Source organism: Triticum aestivum, chromosome 3D (genome assembly GCF_018294505.1).
Source record: "Triticum aestivum cultivar Chinese Spring chromosome 3D, IWGSC CS RefSeq v2.1, whole genome shotgun sequence".
In the NCBI taxonomy this organism is placed as follows: Eukaryota; Viridiplantae; Streptophyta; class Magnoliopsida; order Poales; family Poaceae; genus Triticum; species Triticum aestivum.
In genome coordinates, this window is record NC_057802.1 from 566,906,330 (window position 1) to 566,918,672 (window position 12,343).

The window sequence follows — 12,343 nt, forward strand, 5'->3', positions numbered from 1 at the left end:
TTTTTGAAACTGAAAAGGCGGTCCAGGGGGGTGCATTCGGGGGAATGTTTGGGCCAAATTACTAATGGCGCACCGTGGGAGTGGTGCGCCATTACGTGCGCCATTAGTAGTTTAAAAAATAAAATAAAAAAATTGAAACATAATTACTAATGGCGCACTTACTAGTTTTGAAAAAAAAATACTAATGGCGCACTGTGCATGTGGTGCGCCATTAGTATTTACAGACTAATGGCGCACCAACACATGGTGCGCCATTACTATTTAGTAATGGCGCACCATATGCACAGTGCGCCATTAGTGTCCATATTGGCTATAGCTATTTTTGTAGTAGTGTCAAAGTCCTCGGAGGATGGGATGCTCTCAAATGACAAGTGTCAGTTTCTCTCGGAGCAGCCAACCAGCTAGTGGTTGTAGGGGGCGGCTATTTATAGCCTAGGAAGCAGCCCGACATGATAAGACATAAATGCCCTTCAATAATGTGACCGTTAGGTGGATGAGATATCTTGGGACAGCTGGCGCGTAGCACAGCAACGGTCGAAAATTTGAGGCTCAAATTCCTCAGGGCTATCATGCTCCTCACTGTGTAGGCAATCCGCACTGGCGAATTCCTAACTCCTCAGTCAGAACAAATCCCTCAGAGACCAGAAGAACTTTGTCTCTGTCACTAAAGAATATGACTGAAGTGTATGAGATTTCCAATGGCTTCACTTGAAGGAATTGGTAGGTGTAGGATTTTGAGTTGAGCATCACATGGAAATTTTTCCTTAGTATTTCCTCGACCCCCTTTAACAGTATTGTTTCCTATGACTCAAGAAAAAGAAAATGAAACTACGAAAACAAAAGTCTTCACGCTTCATGTTCCTCGAATGAATACCAAGTTTTCAAGGTCACACCAATTTCTTCACTTTCAAAGTCTTCAGAAAGTCTTCAGAAATCCAAAGTCTTCAGTCGAAGAACTTCATTTTTAGGGGTCGACTTTCTCTGTAAATATCAAACTCCTCATAGACTTATGGACCTGTGTACACTCATAAACACATTAGTCCCTTAACCTATAAGTCTTCAATACACCAAAATCACTAAGGGGCACTAGATGCACTTACAATCTCCCCCTTTTTGGTGATTGATGACAATATAGGTTAAGTTTTCAACGGGGATAAACATATGAAGTGTAAATACTGATATTGAGGAATTTGATTGCAAGATATAGAAGAACTCCCCCTGAAGATGTGCACAGTGAGGAATTTTCTTTTGAAGCAATGCACACTTGAAGAGTTGAATCATGGAGATCTCCCCCTATATCTTGTAATTCATACACGCATTTGACATAATATGAAGAATTTGAAATGCATGATGAAATATGGTGACTGATGTAATTCAGCATGCGTGCATTAACATTAACGAGGAATAAGCATGCAGAAAAACACAGCAAAAGTATCTGGCCACCATAGAGTTTAAGTTTACAACTCGATCCAGCAAAGTCATCAGAAGAACGAGAGTTGTAACTTAGCAAAAAACGCCCATATAAGATAGACCCGCTTGAAGACTAACTCAAATTTCTCCCCCTTTGTCATCGAATGACCAAAAGGATCGAAAATGAGGACTAACGCCCCTGAAGAATATCAAGTTGATGAAGGAGCGCCAGCGTTGTTGGGGTCGTTTGTTGATGTAGGGCATGCCGCAGTGTCGTCCAAGTCTTCATGCTCATCGGTGTCGCGCGATGAAGAATAGGAGCTGGCCACCAAGGAAGGAACCTTGACCTTCTTGTATTTCTTCGGTGGAGGTGCAGACAAGTCAAAGTCCTCCTTGAGACCCATTTGCTTCAGATCTTATTCACCATATACATGTGACAGAATAGCCCAGGTGGGACCGAAGACCTCATGGAGGTAGTAATGGTCTTTGATTTCAGACTGGATCAGCATAGCACTACTGGAATTTGCTTATTTGCCGTCTGCCTATTCTTTGCCGTCTGCTGGCGGACGGCAAAGAAGGCCTTTGCCGTCAGCTTGCAAAAAACGGACGGCAAAGAACTGGCTGATGGCAAAGAATGTCTTTGCCATCAGCCAATTCTTTGTTGTCTGCTAGCGGACGGCAAAGAATCTTTGCCGTCAGCTGGCGGACGGCAAAGAGAGAGGTGGGCCCCACTAACGAGCTGTTTAGAAAAAAACCTAACGGCCCCCCTCTTTGCCGTGTGCTAGCAGACGGCAAAGAGCAAAAAAGCGGACGGCAAAGAGATAACCTAACTAAAGGCCGTCCCCCCACCCCGCTCCCTCTCTCTCTCTCTCTCTCTCTCTCTCTCTCTCTCTCTTTCTGTCCTCCCCACCCCGACGACCACCGCCACTGCCGCCGCCCCCGCCACCCCCACCACCCGCCGCCGCCACCCACCCACCCACCGCCTCTCGCCCCGTCGCCCCGACCACCCGCCGCCCCCTTGCCCCGTCGCCCCACCACCTGCCGCCGCCCCCTCGCCCCGTCACCCCGCACCCTTCCCCTGCGGCGCCCCTTCCACGCCGGCCAGCCGCCCCCTCCCCTCCCCTGCGTGGCCGTCCCCGCCCCGTCCCGCCGCATCCTCCCCCTCCACCGGGCCGCCGCCGCCCCCACCCGCCGCGGCCTCCCCCTCCACCAGGCCGCCGCTGCCCCCACCCGTCACAGACTCCCCTCCACTGGGCCGTCGCCGCCCCCACCCGCCGCGGCCTCCCCCTCCACCGGCGATCCCCTGCGCAGGTGAGTGATCTTCCCCCCTTTTTTAGTTTAGTTTGTTTTAGTTTAGTTTCTTTTAGTTACTTTTAGTTAATTTAGTTTCTGTTTTAGTTATAGTTTTAGTTTCAGTTTAGTTTTAGTTTTATTTTTAGTTTAGTTTATTTTAGATTAGTTTTAGTTTTAGTTTAGAAGAATAAGAAGAGTAGAAGGAGGAGGAGGAGGAGGAGGAGGAGGGAGGAAGAGGTGGAGGGAGAAGAAGAAAGAAAAGAAGAAGAAAGAAGAAGAAGATGAACAAGAAGAAGAGGAAGAAAGAATAGGAAGAGGAAGAAGAGGAGGGAGGAAGATGAGGAGGAGGAGGAGAAGAAGAAGAAGAAGAAGAAGAACAAGAACAAGAAGAAGAAGAAGAAGAAGAAGAAGAAGAAGAAGAAGAAGAAGAAGAAGAGGAAAAAGGAGGAGAAGAAGAAGAAGAAGAGGAAAAGGATACCCTGACACCCGACACCCCGACCCCGACACCCCGACACCCTGACACCCCGACCCCGACACCCCGACACCCTGACACCACACCCCGACCCCGACCCCGACACTCTGACACCCCGACCCCGACACGCCACCCCGACACCCCGGCACGACACCCCGACCCCCGACACCCTGACACCACACCCCGACCCCGACCCCGACCACCCCGACCCCGAAACAGCACCCTGACCCCGACACGACACCCACGACACCAGAGGCCGACGGGGTCATAGATTTGTGAATTATGAGTTAGGTCATATATTTTTCGATTTTGTTATGAAAAACATCATATATAATTGTGTTGATTGGGTAGTTTTAAATGTGCAGTTGTTTCATCGCTGCGAGGTTTGGTGTTCGACGACCTCCCCGTGCGTTTGACGAGCTCTGCTCCTTCGTTCGTGGGTGAGCACAAATGACATGTCATCCTCCCCCCTTAATTATTTGCTCTGTTCCGGTGTTCATGCCGATGAAACTTGATAGCTAGCTATATATCTGTCTTGAATCATCAGTATGCGTAACCAATATGTGTCTCCCGTTCGAAAGCGTTATAGTTATAAATATGCATGCATTTGCATATTTATGACCGTGATTCTTTCGAATTGTCCAACGCTATCCATGAATAGCCCGAGTATGTGTAGATTGGGTTCGTTTTCCCATATGCTTTGCTCCGGATCCGACGCATAAATTTCGTCAGTGCCTCCCCTGTTGTTCTCCGGGTACACATCCTCTATGTTTATTGCAGAGACGTGTATCAGGAGAATAGCGGGGAGGTGTTGCCGAAATCTTGCGTCGGATCCGGAGCATAGCATGGGAAAATGAACCCAATCTACACATACTCGGGTGGGATTAGGACCTATCATTACTTATTAGAGTGTAGGTTGCATGGACGTAATAAAATTGACAAAGTAGATCAACTGATGAATATATACATGGTGAATTATATATATATATATATATATATATATATATATATATATATTTGTTGTGTGTCCAGTAGCTCTGAAAGTCAAGATGAGTGATCGTGCATGGATGTACACCGGTCACACTGGTCAGAACAAATGGAGCACTGAATGGTTCACAAAAACCAAGGGGTTTGTGCAAGCCGCATTTGCAAATGGCCAGAGGAAAACCTGGTGCCCCTGTTTACGGTGCGGCAATTGGGAAAAGAGGACAAAGGCTGAAATGGGAAAACACCTGCAGAAGAGTGGTTTTACGCCCGATTATACGGTGTGGACATATCATGGTGACTCTGCCCAACGTGACCGAGCTGAGGTGGATCATCGTCGCACCGACGAGCATGGTAACGGGATGGAAAACATGGTGCAAGACTTCGATGATGCTCGGGATTCGGACGAGGAGATGGAGGAATCTGCAAAGGCCTTCAATGAAATGTTGGAGTCTTCAAAACGTCCGCTCCACGAGCACACTGAGCTTTGTCTGTTGGATGCCATCTCACAAGTAATGGCTCTGAAGGCTCAGTTCAACTTGGGCAGAGAATGCTACGACGCAATGACGACAGTATTTGGACGCTTTCTACCCAAAGGCCATGTAATGCCTGCAAACCTGTACCAGTCGGACAAAATCCTCCGTGCACTGAAGATGCCCTATGAGAAGATACATGCCTGTGAGAAAGGATGTGTCTTATTTAGGCTTGACTATGCGGACTTGAACTATTGTCACATTTGCAAGTCTTCCAGGTATGTTGTGGTAGACAACGGTATGGGTGAGAAGACACAGACCAAAATCCCCGTTAGTGTTCTTCGGTATATGCCAATCGTACCAAGACTTCAACGTCTTTTCATGGTCGAAGAGACGGCCAGACAGATGACATGGCACAAAACGGGCAAAAGAACCGAACTAGATGCAGATGGGAATCTGATGATCGTACACACATCGGATGGTGTTGCGTGGAAAAAGTTTGATGAAATACATGCTGACAAAGCGGCAGATCCGAGGCATCCTCGAGTCGGCATCAGCACGGATGGGTTCAGTGTTTGGTCTGACGGCAGCCCAATACAGTTGTTGGCCTGCATTTGTCTTTCCACTCAATCTCCCCCCCCCGGACAGATTATGCAAAGAAAGAAAATTTTCCTGATGTTGATAATTCCGGGGCCCAACTATCCGGGGAAAAATATGAATGTGTACATGCAGCCGCTTAAGGACGAATTGCAAGAAGCCTGGGATAATGGGTTCAAGACATACGACGCCTATAGCAAACGGAACTTCATAATGCGTGTCTGGTACATGTACTCGACGCATGACTTGCCAGCGTATGCGCTATTCGTGGGCTGGTGTGTGCATGGAAGGTTCCCGTGCCCCACATGCAAGGGAGCTCTTGAGTTTCGTTGGCTTCAGGCCGGTCGCAAGTTTTCTTGCTTCGACATGCATAGACAGTTCCTGGATCCTCGCCGTAAGTTCAGGAAAGACAAGAAGAACTTCATCAGAGGTAGAGTTGTCAAAAACTCTGCACCACCTGCGTTGACAGGCCAACAGACCCTGGATCAGTTAAACGCTCTCGAGCCAGATCCAGAGCGTCTAGGGTACTTCAAGGGGTATAATTCTAAGCACGCCTGGACTCACAAGACATGCTTATGGGATCTGCCTTACTTCAAAGACCTCCTTTGCCCACACAACATCGACGTGATGCACACCGAGGAGAATATCGCCGAGGCACTTTTTGGTACATTGTTCGGCATAGATGGGAAGTCAAAGGATAATACTAAGGCTAGAGTCGATCTGGAGGCGCTATGTGATAGGCCGTTACAAAACATGAAAGAACCGAAAGGAAAGCAGAACTGGACGAAGCCAAAGGCATGGTTCAATCTTGGAAGGCCAGCTATGAGGGAAAGTATCTTGTGGGTGAAAATGCAGTTGATGTTCCCCGATGGGTATGCAGCGAATCTAAAGAGGGGAGCCAGTCTTGATAAATTGAAGATATTTGGTCTCAAGAGTCATGATTGGCACATATGGATTGAGCGGGTAATGCCGGTGATGTTGCGTGGCTTCATCCCTGAGGATGAATGGCTAGTACTGGCAGAACTCAGCTATTTCTTCCGTGTTCTTTGTGCGAAAGAACTATCGTCTGGCGTGCTAGAAGAAATGGAAGAGTTGGCGCCGGAGTTGATCTGCAAGTTAGAGAAGATATTTCCACCGGGCTTCTTTAATCCAATGCAGCATTTGATTTTGCATCTCCCGACCGAGGCAAGATTGGGGGGGCCCATGCAAAATCGTTGGTGCTACCCAACTGAGAGGATGCAGAAGACGCTTCGACAAAAATGTAAAAATAAACGAAGAATTGAAGCATCGATGGCTGAGGCATTCATCACTGAGGAGGCGCCAAACTTCGTGACAGCACACTACGAAGCCAAAAATCGTCATTTGCATAATTCGAAGCCTCGGTACAATGCTGACGAACCTCAAAAGGGTGGATCCAACCTCAGCCTATTCAAAGGGAATCTCGCACCAGCCAGTGGTTCGAAACCAGTATCTTTGGATAACGAAGAATGGCGGACCATTACGTTGTATATCTTCAACAACCTGACAGAAGTGCGGCCGTACATCGAGTAAGTTCTCGGTACATTGTTTCACAACTTCTATTTCCTTTGAACTGCTCTTATTCCTGGATATTTCATACAGTCGATACGTCGCCATATTCTCGTATGGAGCGGTGATCCAAAAGGATTCCGTCGAAGAGTATGAGCTTCTCGCCAAGCAAGGAGGCGGCGATCCCGGTTTCATCTCTTGGTTCAAACAAACGGTAATTTCTATTAGACCATTTCATTTCATTTGCTAATTTCTGCCTAATGCAACAATCCTTTCATATTAAACTTGTAGGCTAATTCAGAGTCTATGGACGCCGAATTGAGACAAGTCGCTAATGGTTTTGACTATAAGGTCCGTTCATTTAACAAATACGACATCAACGGGTATCGTTTTCGTACCTATGGCAAAGAGCTATGTATGGCCGACCGACAGTCTACAAATTGTTGTGTATCTGCTATCGGCGAAGGAGGTACCGAGTATTATGGGAGAGTTGAAGCAATTTATGAACTTCTATTCTATGGTGACAACCCATCGAATGTCGTACTCTTCAAATGTTATTAGTTTCAGCCGAAGGAGACTAGAAGGACTCATGAACATATAGGGCTAGTTGAAATCAAACAAAGCACCCATTTAGATGTTCCTGATGTCTATATTACGGCTCAACAGGCGACCCAAGTATTCTATCTACCGTGGGCCTGCCAAACTAATCCAAATCTGAAAGGTTGGGATGTCGTTTATGAAGTGCCGCCACGTGCTAGACTATCTCCCCCAAAGGAAGAGGATTATGAACCTCACATTAACCCAGACACATATGAAGGAGAATTCTTCCAAGAGACACGTCTTTCCAAAAAGTGTTTCAAGAACCGCTATACTTCACCCCAAAACATTGAAGTAGACGGCGACAGTGGACCCGACATCAACCCATAGGAGGAACAAGAAGAGCCGGAACAAGAAGAGGTTACTGCTGCGGATGACCTGTCAATGCTTGACCGATTACGTCAAGGTGGCCTTCCACATGTTGATGGCACTGAACCCTATGAGCCCGTCATTGATTATAGTGGTGATGATGATTATGCATTTATTGATGATAGTGATCGAGATTATTAGTAGTGTCAGGTATTCAATTTTTTATGTTGTACTTGATGATGATACACTTAAGTGGTATACATATTATTATTCATGTCGGTATCTTTTTTATGTTGTACTAATTTCGTTTACTCTTTGTCATGGCAGGTGTTGAAAGATGGTGGGCGCTGGTAAGTTTCTTCTAGTGTTTTGCTTAACAAATGCATAAAGACCTAGACTTAGCCTTATTTCCTCCAATATGCTTACCACAATGACCTAGAGTTAGTTTCTTTTCCTCCAAAATGACTTAATAAGCTTACTGACCTCCAAAACCATCCATTTTACCTAAGTTAGCTCTAAAACGATCTATACTTAGCTTTGTTTCCTCCAAAATGACCTAAGTTAGCTCTAGTATGCTTAGTTAACTAGGTTTGCTCAATAATGACATGTACTTAGCTTACTTATGTCAAAAATGGCATAATTAGCTTAGTTAGCTCATAAACAATCCATTTTACCTAAGTTAGCTCTAAAATGGCCCATTATACCTTAGTTAGCTCATAAATGATCCATTTTACCCAAGTTAGCTCTAAAATGACCCATTTTACCTAGACCAACTCCAAAATGATCCATTTTACCTATGTTAGCTCTAAAATGACCCATTTTACCTAGGTTAGCTCCAAAATGACCCATCTTACCTAGGTTAGATACAAAATGATGCATTTTACCCAAGTTAGCTCTAAAATGACCCATTTTACCTAGATTAGCTCATAAACGATCCATTTCACCTAGGTTAGCTCACAAACGATCCATTTTACCTAGTTTAGCTACAAAATGATCCATCACACCTAGGTTAGCTCTAAAATGATGCATTTTACCAAAGTTAGCTCATAAACGATCTATTTCACCTAGGTTAGCTCATAAACGATCCATTTCACCTAACTTAGCTCAAAAACGATCCATTTCACCTAGGTTAGCTCCAAAATGACCCATCTTACCTAGGTTAGCTCTAAAATGATGCATTATACCTAAGTTAGCTCATAAACGATCTATTTCACCTAGGTTAGCTCATAAATGATCCATTTCAACTAAGTTAGCTCATAAATGATCCATTTCACCTAAGTTAGCTCATAAATGGCATATACTTCTTCTTCTAGTCACCTTTTTCTAACTTTCTTATTTGCCTTTTTGCAGATTTCATTCACTTCACGGAAGCTAGCTTGCTATGATGGAGTGCTTGTTTTTTCTTTCATTCTCCTCTAGTATTCTTCTAGCTTGCTATGATGGAACTTGCTATCTTGATGAAACTTTGCATTGTAATATGTATGTATGGAACAATGTGTATGTGTAACTTGCTATGTATGAATGGATGGAACTATATATGTATGCACGATGAAACTTATGTGCTGGATATGTCATATGTTTGCTATTAAATAGCCCTGTGAAATATATATATATATATATATATATATATATATATATATATATATATATATATATGTCATATATTTGCTGTGAAAATTGCTGGATTTAAAAAAAAAGAAAAAAAAAGAGGCACCTTTGCCGTCAGCCGCTGATGGCAAAGGCGCCTTTGCCATCTGTCGCGGACGGCAAAGATGCCACGCGGCAGCCACCTGTGCTCCCTGGGAGCTGACCCATTTGGTCAGTTTGCCTACAGCGGCGGACGGCAAAGGCTTTGCCTAAAGTGGCAGACGGCAAAGGCTTGTCCCGCAGTGACGTCCAGCTGATGTCATTCGGCGGACGGCAAAGGCCGGATGCTCTTTGCCGTCAGCGGCGGACGGCAAAGGCTGTCGTTAGCCGCCTAACGGACTAACAGCACATTTATTGTCGTCGGCTTTCTTTGCCATCAGCCGCTGATGGCAAAGGCCCCTTTGCCGTCTGCTTCAGAAAGCAGACGTCAAAGAAGCTCTTTACCGTAGCCTACTTTGCCGGAGCCTTTTGCCGTCCGCGGCAGACGGCAAAGGCCTTTGCTGTCCGCCATCCTTGCCTTTGCCGTCTGCCATGGCAGACGACAAAGTAGCTGATTCCTGTAGTGTAGGAAGCATTGAAATCATCGCTGAGGACTTTGATTCCGGACTGGATCTTCACAAGTTCATCACTTGTCATAGAGACAACGTTGTTCTTTAGGAATTTCTCCTTCCTGTACTGCGCTTTCTTGATCTGCCTGGCCTTCTCATATTTCCATTTTTCTTCTTGGATGAAGGCAGTCAGCATATGATTTTGGCCAGGAGTCAACTTGAAATCAGGCATAGGAGTGTTTGGGTCCTTGTGCCAGAGGTCAATGTAGTCGAGGATCAACTTTGGATCCAAAAGCAGAGGCACATTTGTGCCCTTGGCTCTAGCGGCCCTGACTTTCCTATCTCTGATGATTTCTGCAAGTTCATCATCATCAGCTTCGTCTTCATCAGACGGCACTTGGAAGGCGACCTGCTTCTTGTGAGGACTTGGGCGAGAACCTCGTCCAGCAGTGGCCTTTGTCTTCAGCAGAGAGGGTCCCGTTGAAGAATTTGGTGCAGCTGAGGAACTAGCAGAAGCTCCTGAGGCAATAGAGATGCCTGTCGTCCTTTGGCACGTGGCAAGATGCACAGGTGCTGAGGATTTTGTCAGAGCAGCTGAGGACTTTGGCGGAGGAGCTGAGGTTTTTGGAGGTGCAGGAGCAGCGTGAGGAATTGGCCGTGAGGGCTTTGAGGATTCTTGCCTTGAGGGCATTGCTAAGGAACTTGGCCTTGAGGGCATTGAAGGTGAAGCACTTGACTTGTGTGCAGGCTTCTTTGCCATGGATTTCTTCGGCTTGACAGAGGCCTCAGCGGCAGCAGCAGCAGCAGCAGCAGAGTCTTCATTGAATTTCCTCACTGCTTCTCTGGCTTGTCTAGCCAGCTTGGCTTGGCGCTTGGCCCATTCATCAGGATAATCCTCACCGCGCTTGAGGCTGGTGGGATCAGCTATTTGGCCAGGTGCCAATGGAGGTCTTGGGCATGGAGGATTGAGTGTGAATTTCTTCATGTATTTGGAAGTAACATATCTGTACTCCCTCCACTCTCTTGCCCATCTCCTCTCTATCCTCTGTATGTGCACCTTGCGCTGATTTTTGTCCTCCTTTCCAAACTTGGCTTCATCAGGAGTGCAATAGTCTTTGTATATGTCATTAGGGATCTCAAAGGCAGTATTGATTTCAGGCCTCTTTCCTCCTTTCTGTGGCTTCTTTCCATCAGCCATTTTCTTCAGTTGAGTTTTTTGAACAATAGAGTTCTCTGAAGAAGTATGCAACTTTTCTTCGAGGAACGCTGCAAATGAGTTAAGTTGATGAGAACCTAGTGATTCAGCAGCGGACATGAGTACCTGTGAACAGAGTATAGTTGCGAGGAATTTGGAGAGGTCATATGCGTTCTCAGAAGGTTTTATAAAAAGAACAAGTTTGAGGAATTTGACCAGACGAGTCTTGAAGAATTTCACTAAGCGTTCTTTGTCTTAGGTTCCAGAGTTGTACAGATCAGAAATCCGCACAATTGAGGAATCTTGAAGAGAAATTAAAGCTTAGATAAATGAATCAAGATCAGATGACATGTGAGGTGTTTAGTGTGTGAAGGACTTGAAGAAAAACACCTTTGAGGATTTTGTAGAAATCATCTGAATCAAAGAGGGCAGTAAAAGTAACTTTTAATTACCCTGGACGAAGAACACGACGAACTGTGAGGTAGAGATGTGAAGTTCGTCTGTGCAGATCTTCCACGCCCTAACTCGGTGGAGGAAGACGGCTACGGCGGTGGCGGAGGGAAGATTTCCGCGGCCGGCACAAGTACGACGGCGACGAGGTCGAGGCAGTGAAGCTCTTCCTCACCGGCGACGATGAAGTAGCGGCGGCGCTAGGGTTTGAGAAGCTCGAGCTGGAGAGAGGTCGAGCGGAGTAAAGGAAGTGAGGAAGGGGAGGGGGTATTTATAGCCACGGTGAAAAATTGTTTGCCCTAAGATTTTGGACGAACGTGCCCCTGACCCTTCTCATTCGCTTGACATGTGTCACCCACGTACTGAGAAGTGGAGATCGTGTGCGATCGTGGTGAATAGATAAGTATTTCGTGGGATGCGGAACGGTTTGAGCGGCAAAGCCAAAAATTTGGATAAGATAAGTTTTAACGTTCCGTTCGCAAATTCTTCAGCTGACAAGGACACAGTGAAGATTTTGAACGAGTTTCAAATAGAACGCACATGAAGAATTTGTGAATAGATTGGGTTGAGTTTAGCATAGAGGGGAAGGGTCCGATCACATTCACTTAGCAGAAAAACCAACTTGAAGAATTAGCCATAAGTGAATGTTGTAGAGGACATAAACTCATATATATATATATATATATATATATATATATATATATATATATATATATATATATAGCCAATGAAGAAAAACGACGGAAGCAGTGAAGACAATGCAAAGTTGAAGAACATGAACAACTGAGGAATTTCAAAACTGAGGAAAAACTCAAATTGAAGATTTTCAACTTTGGTGGTG